Consider the following 19918-nt stretch of genomic DNA (forward strand, 5'->3'; position numbering starts at 1 on the left):
CTACTATTTTGTTTTGCTATATTTTTGTTTTGTTTTTACAAAATCATAAACAATGCTCAGTGTTTCAGTTGAGAATTCATATTTAACATGATCTTCATTCATTAGTGATAACTAAACTTAAAAAAAATTTGCTGTCAGAGACAGTCAATAAAAGCTGCTTTGATTATGAACAGCTTCAGGATTCAGCTGTTATTACATGCACAAAAGTATGTTATTACAGCATAAAAGTCTACATCTATGCATCAGTCTAAGACGCTTGGAAACATGAAATCCCACTTGTGACCAAATAACTGGCTATGGTGACTATGTCTCACAAACTATTATCTAGCATTAGATACAGAGAAAAGCATGCAATATATGAACATTTTATTTCATAAACTGCAATAGTGGTTTTCATTAGTCACTTTGTATTTCTTCATTCCTTTAGAATACTGTAAAGAAGGAAAGAAACCACTATCGAAAATGTATGCTTTTATTACAGCTGGCAAAGAAACATGATAATTTTCCAACTGAAACACTTCAAAGGTGTCTGCAACAACTGTATTTTGTGAGCAATTTCATTTTTTTAAAAATTTAAATTCTTGGCACATGAACTCTATACAGAACAGTCAAAAATAATTTCTCAGAAAACACAAAAGTAAAATTCTTTCCTAGTTACAGTTTTGCTGCCTACATTTTCAAAACCCCCCTGCAAAAACTTACTGCAATTTAAAAAGAAAAAAATCACATTTCTAAACATCCTCTCTTCACAGGACAGCAAAGCACTTGACAAACACTAAATCTCACAAAAGCTACATGAAAAAGTTACCTCAAAAGTTACACAAAGAGGTAAGATTCATCATAGCTAACTTCAAGCCCTGGAGATACATCTCTGCCTCCACTGATTTTACAGAGCCTAGGGCAATCAGTCCTAACCTATGCACGCCTACAAGCTAAGCAGTGTATTCAGGCCAAAGTCAAAGGCAAATTGAAAAGGAAATCAAAATCAGTTACTTCACTTTTATTGCCAAAGTCTGAGTTACTAGACAACCATGTTTTTCCTTTATTACAGAAACTGTACATAAATTAGTGCAGTGTAATTATTCACCTGAACATGTAAATGGTCCACCCTTAAAAACATGCATTAGGGAGCCCCTCTGAAAACCAGACAGGAATGGCTGTTTACTCCATCAGAGTCCTCTAGGCAATGACACAGCACCTGGACACGAGAGGACTCTGCCTCTTCTGCAGATCATTGTGCTCCGAGATGAACCAGTATAACCTGTTTTTCTACAGAGATGTGTGTTTTCCTCTGTGGAAACACTCTCAGTTTTTATGCATCTTTCCCCAGAAAAGCCCACATGCATGAGCTTCAAAATGCTTCTTCATTTTTTTCATTAAAGCTGGGAGAAGCACGTTCCAGTTGAGGACAATAATGGCATTTCCCCCTTTGCAACACAAACAGAACGGTGATGCTGTCCCTTCAGTCTTCATATTTGCTGCAGTTAAAGGTTAATAAACTTTGCCTGCTAAGACCTTGGTCCTAACATTGTGGTTGCTGATGGAAGCACATATGCCTGATCTGTACTCGGCTTTGCTAGGATGCCACAAATATTAACAGAAATGCACGGCTGCAAGTCGGCAAATACAAAACAAATTTTTCAATTATTTTACTGCCAAATATATTTTCCTGTTAAGTATTTTAAGCTGACCAGTTAATGTTCTGAATATATTTTTTTCCCCCAGAACCAGGATTAGATTCTGTTCTCAAGAGCATCCCACCTACAAATGAAGAAAGCCCCATACTACATATCTTACTCTCGTGCTTCATCACTGTACTGCAGTATTTACTTCATAATCAGGTACTCAGTCGCATATTGCCAGTAAGAAAATGTATTAGTCTTCATTATAATAACATATTACAGCATAAACTAGATGAGCCATAGCAATTGCTCCACTATTGTCCTTGGGATATTGGATTTCATTCCTAAAGTATAATCTGAATGTATTAATATACAGAATATATATAGAACACACTTCCCTCTTTATACCTCAGTAAAAGGGGGGGGAAGAGGAGGAAAAAAACCAAATATGCATGGTTCAGTGCCTAAAAAATGAATTACATAAATTTGGAGCTCTGGTACAGCTGAAGGGAAAGCCAAGTCACAGTGCCGGAGTTGAGAGTCAAATACGCTGTGTTCCAGGAACAGGCCTGCTGTTCCAGCTAAAACCATTTGTCATCAAACGGCCCTAGTTTTCAGATGTGACTGCAGTTTTGGATGGTCAAAATAGCACATTTTAAAAGAATAGTTTTTAGAAAGACCTCACCACCCTTGGAAATTGTTCTTTTTTTAAAAAAAAAAGATGTTCCAAGCTACATATCTCAAAGCGTAAGTTATTAGTTAAAAATGAAGGAAAACTTATTACTCAAGCTGCAATTTATTCCTCAATAAGGAGGTAGACATCTGTTTTCAAACTCCCACATGAAACAGGAGTTCAGAAAGACACCACACAGTTACAAATGTCACTGACGTAATCCCAAGGCACTTTACACTTCGCGACTGAGAACACGCTTACCTAGAAGCAATACTGCAAAGAATAAAAGTCTGTTAATCTTGCATTAAATATGGGAATTTCCCTCTATTCTAAGGACAGTCATCAAAACAAACACGCCAATACCTTATCTCTTTAGCGAGACAGGCACACGGAAGGCTGTGAAGAAATGGAGGAACTGAAGTGGCTAGTAAGGGCTGATGCCGCTTGGAAAGATGGAGCTACCAGCCTGCTGAATTCCCAGGGTGAGATGGTTAGATGCCTAGTATAAATACGGAGATGAAACAGAAGCCAGTTCATTTGAAGAGCCTGGCACAAGGCAGTAATTACATTGGGCTGAATGAAACATGCAACCAAACCTTGTGCTCACCGTGCCTGTGTATACCATTACCCAGGCAGAAATTACGGATGCACAGACTATTCACAAGACACGCATACAAAGAAACACTTTACAAATGTAAATAAAGGGACACATTTATCAGTTACTCTGAAGTCTTGAAACACGTGGTACGGAGTTCTCCTAGTACGGACAAAGGTATTAGGGAGTAAAACCCAGCATTTTTAGACTCCAGGAGAGCGGAGAAGCATGTGGTTCTATTTAAATATAGAAATACTTCTTTTTTTCTTTTTGTAAACACACAAATAGTAAAATTTTGTACAGCTTTCATTATTCCACTGTTTACAGACATTTACATTTAGTAAAATTTTTGATTCTATACAGATGCAAAAATTTAGGCAACAGAATATGTACTCCCATTCCATCCTGGTCAAAAAAAAAAAGATTTCTCCTCTTTTCCTCGCCAGTAAAAGTTCAACATCTAATTTTTCTCCTCTTTATTCCACAAGATGAACAGAAGAGCAGCAAAGTTAATTATAATGTAAATTTTCTTATATGAATGAAAATTCAATGATCAGTTGTATTATTATTAGCATATTTATGATTAACTTTTACCCCGAGTTCATGTGTTACCTTTGCACAGTGGTTGTCTGGAAAAACTTTTAGCTGCTGCAAATGTATACATACTGGGAGATTTACACTTTAGATAAATAGATCTGTTACCACCAGCCAAGTTAGCAGTTAACGACTATCAAAATTCAGTGATCCAAAAGACGACACTGAGTTGGAAAAAGCAGTCTAAAACCTGACACTCATACCTGTATTCTCTCATCTCATTAACGCTCTCCACTAAAACTTTTCTTAAACCAAAACAGAATTACATGCTTTGCATCTATTTTTAGCTAAAAAATTAGAACACAGGCCTTAGCTAGACCCATTCATGGGCCAATAATTGTGAACTGTATACTGCTGGCCCGCTTTCTACAGCTGAAAAAGACCTAGGGCAGAAAGTGAAATAAACTTCACAAATGTTCACAATGACAGTGCAAGTCTAATGCAAAAGAGGGAGCCAGATGTAATTTCTTTCAAAGCGTGAGGATATTCTAATTTGAGCATAACAACATTTAAAATGTAGCCCTTTTTCTTCTACATTAAACAAAACAGGACTGATTCACAGTATCACTTAAAAACATATGCTAGCTCTTGTATATAGCACAGCTGCTCAAACACTTTGGAAATACTAAAATCAAGACATTTAAGAGAAGAAAAATAAATAAGTATAAGGAACTTTTTGTATATTATAAATGCAACATACAGCAGCGGGAGTTGAATAACCTATTTATTTCTACTCATTAGTAACAAACGGAAAATTCTTTTCTGCTTTGACTTAAGCCCACTCTCATAGCTTTCCTATTTCCTTTCTTATCCCTAACATGTAAAAACATGCTTTACTACACTTCCCAGTACAGATGTTTTAACCTGAAGATTTTGCCAGAATGCTATATTTATGTGTATACTTAAAAACATGTCTATCAATGACATACTTAAGTGCCACTTATGTAAATATATTAGAAATATATACACACACACTGCAAAATATATTTTAATATATTAGAAGTTATATAGCTAAGAAAAGAATCAATTATAATTCTACTCCCACCTCAGACTCAAATGAAATTACCAATGAAGAGTGCAGTTCCTGCACTCGGAAGCACACAGCATGTTTCACTACTCAAATCGCGCAGAAAACAACCCAAAACAAAGCACTTCAAGCTACAGAAGCTTCAATGGATTTATTTCAAAAGTTATGTCTTTTCTTGAGTGCTGGTTACTGGAAATCCTTTCAATCCTCATTTCCTTTAAAACCAACCATTAGAATATGTTTCATTCAAAACTACCTATCTCATGCTGACATTAAGAAAATTAACATGAAAAGTGTGCTCTATTAACACTGGAGAGACCACAAAATGACTTACATAAAAACAGAAGGAGCTACTTTGTTGAAAGAATGGCTTTTTAAGAATAGGTGATACCAAGGAAATGTCAAAACAAATTCTGGTATATGCCTTTTCAAAAAAGTAGTTTTCACATTCTATAGATCTTTACTTCAAAAATAAACCACAATGAATGTTCAGCCAACATCAAGAACCTTGCACAGAGTTCAAGCTGAACTCTTATGGTCTATCTCAAGTCGGCTTCAAGTCCACAAAAAAATTCTAGTAACTGTGTCTCATAAAATTTAGCTGATAAGATGGGAATTGTATGATCTGAAGTCTATGATTTTTCTAAAAAGAGAGAGATTCCAACATATAAGCCCATCATTTATTCTGCAATAACCGTTCTAGAATTATTTACCAGAAATTCTCATCTCACAACTAATCAAACATGTCTGTTTATCTTCTGCAATACAGTCCTTGGAAAACACAATATTTTCTGAATCAAGCAACAGACTTGCATGCTGAAAGCCAAACAACTGTCAGCAGAGCTTGATTCCTAGACATAAAAGTTCTTACTACTGATAATATGATATCTGTAGCGAGAGGCTGCTTAGCATCTCAGTGACAAGACCATGAATTTGTGTCTCTTTAGCACTGCCACTATTCAGCATTTACATTGTTTCTACGTAATGATTTATATAATGATACTGCATAACAGTGCAATATATTTCATGCATTGCAATGAAATAAAGCAGTTACGGCTGCTGCATTTCCTGTCATGTCAATTAGTTTAGCAAGAGACTGCGACACTTGATTTTCATCTCTGACAAATCACCCAGACTGAACCATGATACTGCACTTTTACTGAGCTAGCAATCTGCATGTCATTGCAGTCAAAAAGCATATGCAGCATGTCTTTTAGCTCTCTGATTTGTTGTCTCTTGATAATATGAGGAAAAATGATTAATGTGAATTTGGAGTGAAAACTGCAAAATAATATACTATGAGCTCAAGACAGCCACGTATCTTGATACCTTCAGACTTTTCTGTCCGTTGGAAGGAGCTACTCCTCTTTTAAAAAGTTCTGCAGGATCCTCAGATGAGCAATGCAAATGCAAAGTAAGACAAATAAATCTAAACTATGTTTACTCTAGACAAAGATTATGGAAACAGTATCTTTGTCTCAAACAGAAAATTATGTGTTAATATGATTCAGTAGCCTCTTCAAAGTATTCTAAATTGTTTTAAGCCATAGGAAGTACCCAAATAGTTTATTTACATTGGATTTCAATTTTTTAAGTCACGTACCACAAGCTATTTCCAGAGAAGACAGAATAACTCTGTGTTCATAGATTTCTTACAAAACTGTAAAATCCTACAGCTCTTCTGAAAGGTGCCTAAAACAGAAATCATATCTGAATTACTGGTATTATCAGGCTTCTCTTACCATAACCTATTATTAATAGTAGCGCAAAAGAGTAAAGAAAACTACTATTAAAAAGAGTAGAAATAAATCATAAGAAAGTAGATCTCCAGTTCTGCTCTTTCAGTTTTATTGGAGACTTCAGTAAGAGCACAAAGGTACGTGGGTCTAAGCTGTTGCTTTGAAGAAACAATCAAAAGCAAAGAACAGAAACTGCTACAAGAAACCTGCAGCTCTTATTGATACTTTTAATGAATAAGCATTAAAAAAAAAAAAAAAAAAGTGTTAAAGTGTTTTTCCAGGATAAAAATAAAGTAACTGATAGCAAGATTAAACCCGGGTAAAAATATGGGAACCTTGGTTGTGTTTAGGTGCGGAACTGAACTGCCATGACATCTGGACACACACTCCTTTTGCGTGATCCTTTATGGCTTCCTGCACTGCCTACATAGAAACCAATCCTTTAGAATATATTTAGAAACCAAAAGAATTGTCAAGAAAATAATGGTTCAGTACAGTATTGAGTCACTTGTGAGCAACTTACAAAATTATAATAAAATGAGAGAAGGAGTTCATTTAAAGCCTATAATATTCTATTTACTTTTAAGACAAAAGTATTTTGGAAGATTTTTCAAGAAGAATATTGAAAGGAAGATATATTCCCCTGAACTCCAAACTGCAGCCTTTGGTCTGCTAGACACTGGCCCTTCAATGAGAATATAACAGTTGGAGATGCACCCAGCATTTTACTACTAGAACTGGGTTTTTTTTTGTTGTTTTTTTTTGGGGGGGGGGGGTTGTTTGTTTGTTTTTAAACATCCTTCATAGTCTGCTAAGAGATCAAGCTGTTGGAGAATTTGGTTCCCGAAGTTACAAAACATGTTAAACTCGCATAAACAGTTATAGCCATTTCCTTCAACATACAGCCAGCCATATACCTGCCATATTTTAAATCCTCTAGCTTTACCTTCTATACCAGGGTGTTCATTCTCTCTGAACCACTAATAATCACCAGGAATTCAAAATACTTCAGCCTCAAGAATGAAAACCTGAAGTGCTGTAGGCAGACCATTCTCAGTACTAAGGCTTAACTTCCAAAAGTCAAGATACCAGGAATGTCTTAGAGTCCAAACTAAGCCACATGCAAATTCCCGGTTTGTCTTGCGAAGCAGTCATTACTACTGCTTCGGTCTTGAGAGGGAAAAAAACAACAACAACAAAAACAGTAGCATGTTCAGGGTTTTGGATGATACAGTGAACCTCAGAGCTGTTTTAAGTGATGAAATAGTGGGAATTCTCTAAGTGCTTACAATACTATTTAAAACATAACAATAGTATTATTCCCATCGCTACGTTATCAGTGATGATGTGAGCCTTTTTTTTTTCCCCAGAAATTTTAAAAGAACCATAAAATGACCTCAATGAAAAAGTGTAACTTTAATTTTAATATTAAAAATAAAAAGAGAAATGCCTGAAAAAGTTTTGATTATATGAGCTTCAAAAAGCATTTGTACAATTACTGTTGTTGAGAAACAGTACTCTACCCCAAATCTGTCCCTTCTGTGGTCTCATTTAATAGAGCACCCTGATGATGCATTTTTAGAAATAACCAAAAATACTATAGGAATATTCCATTGGGCCGTATTTATAGGCAGAGGAATTTACTTTGCTATATTTAGTTTGTTTTCACTAACTAGATTATTTTGCTGGTATTTCCTTTCAGGTACAGAGCTAGCTGTTTTACCACTAAGCAACAGAGAAATTTGTGCAAGATAAATTCCACAACAGACACACTAAGCAAAGCATGTATTTTTTTTTCTTCTTTTTCTTAAATATGTTCAAGCTATTTTTCTGTTTTGTTGTTTTATTAAATATGGATGGTATTATTGCTACCCTGTGTTTGTCAAATCTACATCATATTTCCTCTCTGTCACTGAATAATGAAACATTTCACTTCGATTCAGATATACTTTATGGCCTTTGAGATTACTTTTTCCTGTGAATTCCTATGCAGTTGAAAATACTATTAATTTTTGCTTTGCTTGTGACATATCATCTGTGAAGATAAATAAAATCTCATGTGAAAATACACTTTTGATCGAGAGATGGCCAAAGGCAATGTCTCAGATCACTTTACCTCAAGCATAACAGTTTTTCATGAGAAGAACTGGTGGAGTAAGTATGAGTGTTGATTAATACTTAGACAACACTTTCAGCAGTCTCAGTGTTATGCAATTAATAAATATCATCTCCAGACTAAAGCATTCAGAATGAGATTTCAGGACGCTTCAGCAGCAAATTACTAAACAATCTGAGCAATACTATAATTTTTTTCAAAATTTAACTAAAAACATAGGTAGTCAACAGTTTTGAACAAACAACCCTGTTGTACCAGAACTGGAAAAGTAGATAGAATCAGAGCTGCTCTTCCAAATGCTGCTGTAAACTGTCTGACATAATCCAGATCAATCATACTAATCCACTAGATGATTTCTGTCTTCAGGACTACTTGACACCGAACACTGTCACATTATCTGTTCCAACTTAGAGTATCCTTTAGCAAGATATAGATTTAATTATTAGTTTTATCGAGGCAGTTTCAATTATCTTATCATTGTACTTGAAACGTTGTTTCTAAACTAAATTATCTAGGTTACATGCAATAAAAAAAAATAAAGTTTTAAAGCAAATTTTAATCTTTATCTTAATTAAACAGCAGTCTCAGAAAGGATATGGACCTGAAAGAGAGCATGTCTGAGTAAGGAAGGGGCACACACGAGAAAGGGAGTGAGCAAAGTTCACATACAAATCTCTGGGGTTGGGGGATTTGCCTTTTTTTTTTTTTGTTAAGTTTCAAAAATAAAATGTTTGCTGCAGGATTTAGAGTTCATTTCAAAATTGTAAAAACAATAGGATACATCACCTTTCCTTTACTAATGTATTCTACAGCTGAAGTCAAGTTAGACTAATTGACATCATTAGCTTCTAATTGCTTCCAAGAGCCACTGATACTTCACAGAAATTTACAGCAGAAACGCAGCTTGGACTGTGCATAGCATACCCAGATTTTATTTTTGTTCTATTTTTGTTCTGAATGAACTGAGACTCCTGCTCCCTCTGCGTGAGGAAATAACATACAGAAGTTTTCAGAACAGCAACATCTCGAAGGTTTAGATGAGCCACTAAATCACTTTTTCTGACTACAAAGGAAAGAATGAGTTGGTTAGGATTAATATTTTAAAATCATAAATCCTACTGCTAATCATGCTAGACTTCTGTGCTGTTTTTCTTGCCTTTTTTTTTTTTTCTTTTTTGAAAAAAGTGGAAGGTTAGGTGGAAAACCCAAATACCCTTCCTCTCTTATCAAATGCACCCACTGTGGAAGCACAAATGGAAACGGTTTTAGGCAACTGTAATCTGTCAGTTATTTTTAATGTCGTTCCCCAGCCGCACATGAAGCGACACCAGCGGCAGTTCGTTTCCGTTAAACACTTTCACAGCTCCTGCTACTCCTCGTTTCTCTGGCCTGCTGATTCCAAGAAGTTCTCTAAAATGGTTCATTAATCTGTTAGTGACAAATTGATGTCTTGAAAGAAGCAATGTACTCCAGAGAGTACAAATCTCCCACAGATATGTTCCTATAAGCATTTATATATCATGGTCTAATACACCAGAGGCTCCACACTGCACTTCAGACTAATGTGTTTCTTTCCTGTTTACATATAAATCTTGTGGGAATAGACCAAAACCTCTGATTTAGCTGCCTTCCTAGTCCAATAATCTCTTAAATCGTCTAACCTTATGTACAGATTTCATGGGGGTTGAACAGTGAAGAGTGTAAGGATGGGAAAATGAGAAACACAAATAGTGTCATGTCATGTAGGCCTTTTCCTGTATTTAAATGCTCTTCCCCCCAACCCTGGACGTGACAGGCCGCTTCTCAAAAATGTCAGGCACTGCGGAGAGCTGACAGCACTGAAGTAAAGGACAATTTTAAATAAGTACATATCATTTCTTTCATAGTGATGACAGGCCTGTGGAAACTGAAAGTCCAATTTGCATGAAAGCCAACATTTCAGCAAAGAGAATACACTTAGTAGAGGCACTTCCAAGAGAATAAGTGATATATTCAGATGAAAAAGAAATGAATATTATATTCTATGGAGAAAAATCTGCACAAAAAAATATGTTGCATCTTTAAAAGTCTTTGCACCTGCATTAATTATACTTTAAATTGCTTATGGTTCGGCAAAGCCAAAAGTTATTGGAATATCCCACAGGGAAGAACTTCCATTTTGAACACCTCTATTCCAACAGTCTATTCTCTTTGACAGATACAGAAAACTTCATAGCAGAGAACAGTTACAATGCTCGTACCAAAAAGCAAGCTAGTTTTCTGCAATTAATCGGCATATTTAACCAACAAGAAATCAACAGGAGATTAATGTGGGAAAGATTTGCAGGATCAGTGCTGTGCGAGTATTTTATTTTCAGAGAATCATAGGAAGATTCAGGTTCAAAGGGACTCAGGAGGTCTCTGGTCCAACCTCCTGCTCAAAGAAGGGTCAGCTCTGAGGTCAGACCAGGTTGCTCACGGCTTTTTGTAATCTGCCCTTGAAAACCTCCAAGAGTGGAGGTTTTCCTTTCTTTCTATATAGATTAGAACAGTTTAATAATAATGAAATTTATTTCTATTTCAAGCATTTCTAAATGCAAATGTAATGTCAATAATCAGGAGGATCACCACTGCTTAGCAGTGGCTGCAGTTTAACTTCAGTTTACTTTACTGACTCGTCTGATGTTTAGAGCTGTAACGCATTACTGCTCCTACCTACTCTGTTCAGTGCTTTATTATTTGACAGGTTTCTTTGTGTCATGTGCTTAGTAATCCCTTCCACACCTCAGTCTCAACTATTTGAGCCACTTAGGAATCAACAGAATTAATTTACCTTTGAGCTATTGAACAGATATATTTGTTCAGTATTTCCTGCACACTCCCATTTTTGTCACCAACGATTTTACTGCTCATGAAACTACTCCCTCTTGGTAGACACATGAGCTATCTTTTTGACAAACTTTTTCAGTTCTCTTTCCCTTTTTTCATCTCAGTCTTCACTGGCTTCCCATCCGTGCCAGAGAACTTTCTATGCATTTAAATAATTCATTTCCATTCCACAAACTTAATCCTTACATTGTAAACCATCCTGATTGTATTTGTCAGATTTAAGCTATCCTGTCATCAAGATCTATTAATTTAATGTCATTACACTTGTATCTATCAATTCTCAGAAACATGCTCCAAGAAGCCAAGAAAACTGATCAGGCATCCTTCATTGCAGAATGGATCTATTTATTTTGTCTGCCTCCTACTAAATTAAATGTCTCATCTCATCAACCTTCAAAGTTTGTCTTATTTTTTGTGGTTCAATATCTCTCCCAGAGCTGAAGATGGGCTTGTGCATTTACAGTCCCCTAGATCCTCCTGCTCTTTATCTTAATATGGTAAACACAGTGCGTTAGACATTCTGCAGACCTCTGGAACAGCCGACATATTTAAGAGCCATCAAACATTTTAGCCAAAGGCTTTTCCATTCCTCTCACTACTTCTGTCATAGTTCTGAGATTAAATCCATCTGGGTCTGATATTTTAAGCAGCATTTATTAGTTAAAACAGTTTTACTGTCTGCTCCTGTAACAGTTCAACCTTTTAAAGGCTGGCTTTATGTCCCTCTATGCATGGAATGCTCAATTTCTGTTAATATGAAGAGGAAGGAAGAATTTTAACTACTAACTTGAACACTACTATCTATAGGCTGGTGGCACTTTACTCTGCTCAGTTATTAGTTATTTTGTTATCTGTGGAACTTCATGTCTTCCTCCTTTCTTTGCTATAAAAAAGAAAACTATAGGAGAAAGGAATTAAAATCTGTTTTAAATTTAATTGTTTAAAATCTCTGATTCAAGACACACTATTCCAAGGAACAGCATTCCCCACCTACATAGAAGTTATTTTTACTGTTATCAGTATTGCTGTAGTGCCTACAGGAGCCCCAGGCATAGATCCAGGTCACGTTATGCTAGGTGCTGTATGTAGACAATCAAAAGATGGGGCCCTTCTCAAGAAGCATACGAGTTAAGCATGCAAGAGATGAGCATACGAGAGGCAAGCGTGCAGGGAGAGATATGGCAGGGTGGGGTGGGGGGGGGAATAAGTAGTTTAATGCTTGGTTCTTATTACTGTAGTACTTCACAATCTCTTAATATTTTCATTCTTACAAGAATGATTCTGTGCGTTTAACTGGAGTATTTTTATCCCATACAGTTTTAGCCACCTATGCCATATAGTATAACCTAGTCATCAAAATTTCCTTTATAGTCAAGCATTAGAAATACCCTTTCAGAAGATTCATGCCCTCAGGTAGCCAAGAAGATAGCATGAGGAGGTATTAACTGCTTTTCCCTTCCTCTACAGGAAAGCCTGGTTAATCAGCTTAGACTAAATTTTAGTGGTTCAGGGTAAGACATCTACTCAAAGATCCTAAATAGGAAATACAGAATCATGTAGGTCATCTAGGTCTGTTGGCCTGCATCCCAGTTGTAATCTCATAATTTTCAATGGTTTTAACAGTTTATTGTGACAAAAAAAACCCCAAACACATTAATCAATAAATCTCTGTTCTTTCTCCTACTGATAGTTCATCATGCACAAGATGCTTTTCAACAGTTTAGCTGAGGAAATTTTTTCAGCATACCTTGAAATACTCTAAAATGCAATTCATGGCAACCAAAAATTTTCAACATGCTATAGTGAATTCATCTAATACCTTTGGCTAGGAGTTTTGTGAATCAACTCTATTTCAAACAATATTTCTTAAAAATCCTACAAAAAGATATTTTGATTCAAACAAATTTGGGTTTTTTTCCTCTTTTGAGGGGAAGTTTGACAGAAAAAAAATAAGAAAAGAAAAGATCTGAACACTGCCTTTTCCTTCCAGTTTGGAACTCCTCCCCAATCAGTTATTTAGCACTCAATACACAACTTAGTCAAGGTGGCAAGTAACAATGGACCATGCTCTGAATACTATAATTGAGTTAGATGATTCCTGCATATCCTGCACAAAGAGCAGAGAAAGAAAACAATATGGGAAGAGCAGCAGAAAGATAACAGGACAGATCAGAAAGAAGAAAATAGCAGGCATGCCTTTTATCATCGGTAATTCAGTGACCAAATGGATGTACTGTTTTGTCTGGAAACACTAAGAGCAAGACAGAAGCTCACCTTTTCTCAAGGCAAGGAAGGTAAATGGTTAATTGGAAGTGGCATGAAAAAGATTTCTTACTTGGTATTAATACAAATCCAGTATATTTTAACAAAATCAAGATACCGTATGTCTTTTCAGTCAGCCTGCTTTCTGCCTGCTATAGAAGTGATTGTGTATTACCTGTGTCACACTTATATCCTTTCTCCTTATAAGTTCAGATATTTTAGAAGTGCAGCATGTTGATATAGGAAATTTTTCAGGAAAATATAGAGGCTGTTTTTTTACTTATGCAGTTTCATTATACTTGCACTTCGAATCCATTTGATTTGACAGATACTCTTCTGAAAACATTCGTATTACTTAATCAACTTTGAGATCCTGCAGAGAGAGAACTTTCAACTTACACATCCGTTCCCTCCAACTATTTGTACTTTGGAAGGCATTTATGCAACTTGTTGGTACTGTTAGTTTTACATTATCCATTCCGTCTTAGCATCCAAACCAGCAGTCTGGGTGCCTTATTTTCCGCCTTCTATCTACTTTACTCTCTTGATATTTATTGAATTTTCCAGCAGAGGGAAAGTCTGGGAAATCATGAATCACTCTGAATACTTTAGAAGTAACTGAGAACAGAGTTCTTTCTCTCCCTTATGGCACTTCTTCCTCTAAATTAGCTCCAAAAATTTTGCAGTTTCCTCAGTACTGAAGGAACATTAATCCAGAGTCTATGTTTGCAAGAGCAGTGGTACCACAAAGCAATGCATCTTCCTCCTTTTTTTGGTGCGTGGAACTCCATTACCATTCTCACATCTTTATATATTTGGAAAAGATCAAAATTCACTAGATGAATGTGTTTTAAGAGAAAGAGTTGTCTAGGACAAATTTCCATGTCATCCTTATCAGTTTTATATTAAGACCTTTTTGTCTTCAAACACTAACAAGGATGTGGGAAACAAACTAATCCCCGGATCAGAAACAGACGCTAAGTTTGCAGCAGCAGGAATCAAATATTCTTCAGAACTTCTATGAAACATGTTTTCATTCAACAGCTTATTTAGCAAGAATTTCAAGCCCTAAATTTCTGAAAAAGGTATTATAAGTTTTCCTTCCCACACAGTCAGTAGGTACCAAACATATATTTGCATTCCTACTGCTGCAATGCTGAAGAATCAAAATTGGCAATGGAAAACTCATTCTTAAAACGTGCCTCAAGGTTGAGCTGGAAAATATCAGGAATCTGACCCCTTGTAACAGTTCTTATGAAAATTGTCCCAGTCTGATCTGCAGGATACTATACATTTAAAAATATCTTCATCAATAGAGGTATTTTCCAGAAAATGCATTGAATCAAAAACATCTGTATTGTTTCAAGAAAATACTTGTATTTCTACAATAGAAACAACTTCCTCTAAATCTTTAACCTGTGTTTGTGTGTGTCTGCCTACCCCTTTCAAAATTTAAAACCAGATGAGAAGACTGAGATTTGGCTCTCAGCCACCGAAACCCATATATAAGATTCTGTTCTTCCCAGGCAAATAAATTGCCATCGCACTGTACAAATTACTGTTCCATAATACATCTTAAATATATTAAAATAGGTTTTGAATACATAGAATTTACTAAGAAAATCTATTTTGAACATATTTAAGCAAAAAAAAAAAAACAACAAAAAACCCCCAGAAATTTCAGTGGTGACCCCACTGAAATTGCCCTGAAAATAATGATCAAATTCCTAGCAGCTGGCTCAGTCTTGATGGATTTATAACACTGGATTTCCAAATTTATTTTGCTCCTTCACCATAAAGATTTTCTTTAATATTATAGTCTTAACAGCTTCAAAGACATTAGCTGAAGTGTTTTGCTTATTCTCTCAAATGATTAGACTCTAAGCCATCACCATAAGTGCATGGCTTCAGCATGTGTTAACAAGCAAAATCTTAAACAGCTCATATTTCTGGCCACTACTTCCTATGTGCTTTATACAGCATTTCTGCTTGAGCACCCTACGCAGTAGTCGGCAAGCAGAACATGTCGATTTGAAATCCACTGGTTTCTAGCAGGTTAATTCATGCACAGAATGGATGCATTTATACATCAGTTCACTGGCTTTATGACATCTATTTTTTCAAAAATAACAGCATTGTTTCTCACTCAGAGTCACAAGGATGACTTTACAGTGTATTCTTATATTGCTATACAGTAGTTAGATGAAATTTAAAGAAAGTTTTCTTTAAGCAATTCTCCTTTGAGACAAATTTGCAGTCATTTCCAAATAACATAGAAGTTCAGGTTTTTCTTTTGCCAAGAGTTTTGCCCTGTTAGAAAAAGTGAAATCTTAAGTACTACACTTGTCAAAAAGGGTGTTTCACTGAAACGTCAATCATCTCTCATTCTCTGTCCCATTCTCCTCCTTCCCATCAGGAAGGAAGCCAGCACAAAATCCTCAGCATTACCTATGCCCCCAAATTCATTCCTATAGGATTTTGCTTCTCAGTACCCCATTCTTTAATTCTGATCATCATCTTTTCCAGATAGACACAGTGAAAATGAGAAAGGACTCAGGTTCACATTTGTAAGGAAACACAGTAAAACTAGCATTTGGATACGACACCACTGAAAAGGAGCCCTGGGTTCCATTAAAGACAGTTTTGTATTTCCAGTGCTCCATAACCAACAATTACATAGCCTGATACTTTCTTTCCTACAAAAGTGAATTCTAGAGTAGTACCTCATATGCATGCCTGATTATTGAGGAAATATTAGCAATATAGTTGTTTTGAGGCATATGTGCCATACCTTAGGTTACTTAAATTTCAGATATACATTTAACCGAAAGTTGGATTGATAAATGAGACTTGTATATTGGGGCTTCTCACCCCAGTTCTCTCTTGTTTGGAGCGCCTTCCTTGTAAAGAAACATTTTACACTTTTCTACCCTTAGTTTATATAGAAACATTACAACAAATAATACCTACAGGTATATTAGTTAGTTAAAGCTCTTATATTTTGAAAAAAGGCATTATGCAAGTAAAAAGTATTGGTGTTACCTCCTCCTAATTATACCCTTCCTTTCCAAATGTCTAAAAAGAAATTAAAGTAAAGATAGAGGATAGATAAATGTGTCTCAAATATGAGCATAAGGACCAAAAACTATGAACATAGACTAAAACAGGAACCTTCTTTGTTTTGTTTTGACTTAAATCTAAAATATATTATCAGAATATACTGAATGTTTTCACACACCAATTTAGAATTATGCAGAGAACATGCAGAGGAGTATGAAAATCCTGTCCTCAATAGATTTTGTTGTCCAGACGTTCACATTGACTCATGACGATACCATCCCAGTGCCTGTAAGTCAATCCTAATACGTTAAAAAGATGTCATCCAAAAATAATAAACAGGGACCATTAATTTCAAATAGCAGATTTCAAAACCACCACTTACATCATTTTCCTGTAAAGGCCTTTATTCATTTTATTCAAAGAGTGGCTGATTTTTTCGTCACTTACAGCTTGCACACCAAATTAGTTTGAAATTTTGAATTGTAATTTCAATACAAATTCTTTATTTTTTGCTTTGTTACTTGATGCAATATTTCTTTATCTGTACCAAAGCTCTGCTCCAATTTGCTACAGTATATCGTGTTGGCACTGGTCTCTCCAATTAAAACATTCTGCCTACCAGCTCAGGCACAGAGATTCAGATTCTAATTCATGGGGTTATCTAACAGAACTGTTGCAAAATTTTAAGGTTTTTTTGGGGGGGTTTTGAGGGGGCTGAGGGGGGAAAGGAAAAAAGAGGGGATGGAAGCAAGATTGTTGTGCTTACTGAACATTTGAGACAAATACACCGTAAGTTAACTGCTTAATATCTTGTATTAGACAACTTGTTATTAATGTCACCAAATATTACAATTAAATACTCCTCTTAAATTATCTCCTTATCTCTACAGTGTTCAAAAAGTCAAGCTAGATCTTGACTGGCCTACGGCATAACACGATTATCTATAGCAGTTTATAATTAACAAATTACAGTTACACTGCATGCCCTCCCAAACACACTTATTTACAAACTCACTGAAATATGAATCTCGGTATTTGCTTGTTCAAGATATTCAGTGAGGAAAATGCACAAATGGAGATGGATCTCCTAACCTCAGAGAATTACGACTCTTTAAATGAAACAGTAAAAAAGTCTAAAATTAATTATAGCAGAGTTTGCATGAAGGGATGGCAAATACATACTTAATACTTCATGAAAGCACCTCTCCTGAGGAAAGCATTAAGTGCTTAAAACTAAGCTTATCCTTCGTGCTTTCCAAAGATGCTTTGAGCACTTTCCCAGATCAGTTTTGAGAAGGGTGTTAAATAAAATACAGGTAAACTCACAAACAAAAATAATTCATTTTGCATTTACATGAAGCCCCAGAGGTTTCAAGCACAAAACTTTATCTAAGTCCAGTCATCCTGCACCTAGTAAAATCATGGCAAACTTCAATATAGGGTTCTGAATAAAACTGAATTCAGTAGGACTATTCATATAGGTAGTCACTTATTTGTTTAAGTATGGTTTGGATCAGAACCTAAGCCAATAACAAAAGCAAATTCCTATTTTATTATCCAAATCCGAGCTCCCTGAATTACGATACACATATGGACCATTTATAAAAGGATTTTTCCTAAGATTCCATTGGATTCTAAGATTCTATTTGGATCCATATTCCTCTAGATCTGGGTGCAAGGAAAGCCTCTACATATCTTATTCCAGCTCTAGTAACCGCATTTCACTTGCATTTTATTTAAATTGCTGTCATGCTGTGTCAGATAATTAACTATTAAACAGTTAGATAAACAGTAAGTATCTTTCTTATTGCATAGTATACATTTACTCAAAATCCCTACATGAGCATGATTACACCAAATAAGGCCAAGGAGCACAAAGATGTTGGGAGGGTGGAGGGAAGAAAAACAACAACAACCAACTAAAACTTGCTGAAAATGGATGATAAGTTGAATGTGTACTATCATAAACTTGTCAGTATATTTTTTTCTTAACAGGAACAAATTAATCTCTACACTTAGCAAGATACATAATGGCAAATATCTAGCAGGATGATTTCATGAGAAACATAACACTGTACCACAGAGCTCAACTTCTACAATCATATCACATTGACTTAGTTAAGTTTTACCCTCCTCTTCCACCCTGAAGAAGTTGCAAGTTGCAAACAGGTGGAATTACTGGATTAATAAATATATTCTTTTGTATAATAATATATATATTCCTTAAAGGACATCATGACACTTTAGTCTCACAATATATGGATTTTCACTGTGTTGGAACACGGGAACACAAATTCCCCTCAGTGAGCTAGATGCAAACAGTTACTCGGATTGCATTTCAAATCTGTTATGCAGCTTTTGAAGTTGCTCGGGTGTTCGGGGAGCTTCTCCCTTAACAGCCATTTTACAGTCAGGACACAGCTCCTCCCTCCCCATCAGCCAGGAGGACCTGCTGCCTTGTAGAGGAAACCTGGGCAGCTGACCACAAAGGTTCATGGCGGGGGGTTGTTTTGTTTTTAAATCTGTCAATGGGATGTTTCAAACTGAAAGACCTTTAATCAATCCCTGTGCATTAATCTGCTGGTAACTTCTAAATTCCTCCTTAACCCTTTTCAAGTGTCAGAGTCTGGATTTGGTGGGAAAGACACTCTTTCCCCACCATCATTTCCAGTTTGCCTACTGATTCCTGTGTTCCTGAAGAACACAGGACATTAATTAGTTAATGTTTACACACAGCACAGCAGAAGCTTTTACATTTGTCTTAATTCACTATAACTATCTACTCTCTGCTTACAACAGAGCAGACACAGAAATGAAGCAGAAAAGCCAGGCAAAAGAGAATCTGGATTCCAACTATAGGATAGTTCACACAATACCCATACATATTAACACTAAAACTCACACTTTAAAAAATTGGATGTTGAAATCTAATATTCCTGGCTGCCAGCCATGCATAGAAAACAGACAGGCTAATGCTAAAGAAAACAAATTTTTATTCATTTACCTTCTGTGTGAAATGAACTGCGCAGTGAATTATTTAGAAGAGGAAAATTGTAATTGCATGTGTAATAAAGCTGAAAATTAAGGAGAAGCAGATGGAAGACTAAAAGTTCTTTTTTGTAAGTGATAAGAGGATGATTCATAAGTATTTGACATTAGTTAAAATTACTTATGGAACAAATGTTTATGGAAAAATGTTCTTTTTAGGACAATGCGCCATCATGCAACCAGCAGAGAAATATCTCAATTGAGACCCCTAATTACACAAGGGAAAAGGAAATAAACACAGAAAGAAGAAAAAGGGCAAAACGAGTTCAATTCTGAACTTCAGTAATTTGTGCCCTTGCTTCCTTCCTCAAGGA

The 19918-nt window shown here is 35.7% G+C and overlaps 1 protein-coding gene across 1 annotated transcript in view; it reads right to left on the reverse strand.

Moving 5' to 3' along the window:
- The window catches only part of GABRB2 (gamma-aminobutyric acid type A receptor subunit beta2), a 174446-nt gene that overhangs the window by 112089 nt on the left and 42439 nt on the right, over positions 1-19918 (reverse strand). The window lies entirely within an intron of this gene.

Source organism: Apteryx mantelli, chromosome 14 (genome assembly GCF_036417845.1).
Source record: "Apteryx mantelli isolate bAptMan1 chromosome 14, bAptMan1.hap1, whole genome shotgun sequence".
In the NCBI taxonomy this organism is placed as follows: Eukaryota; Metazoa; Chordata; class Aves; order Apterygiformes; family Apterygidae; genus Apteryx; species Apteryx mantelli.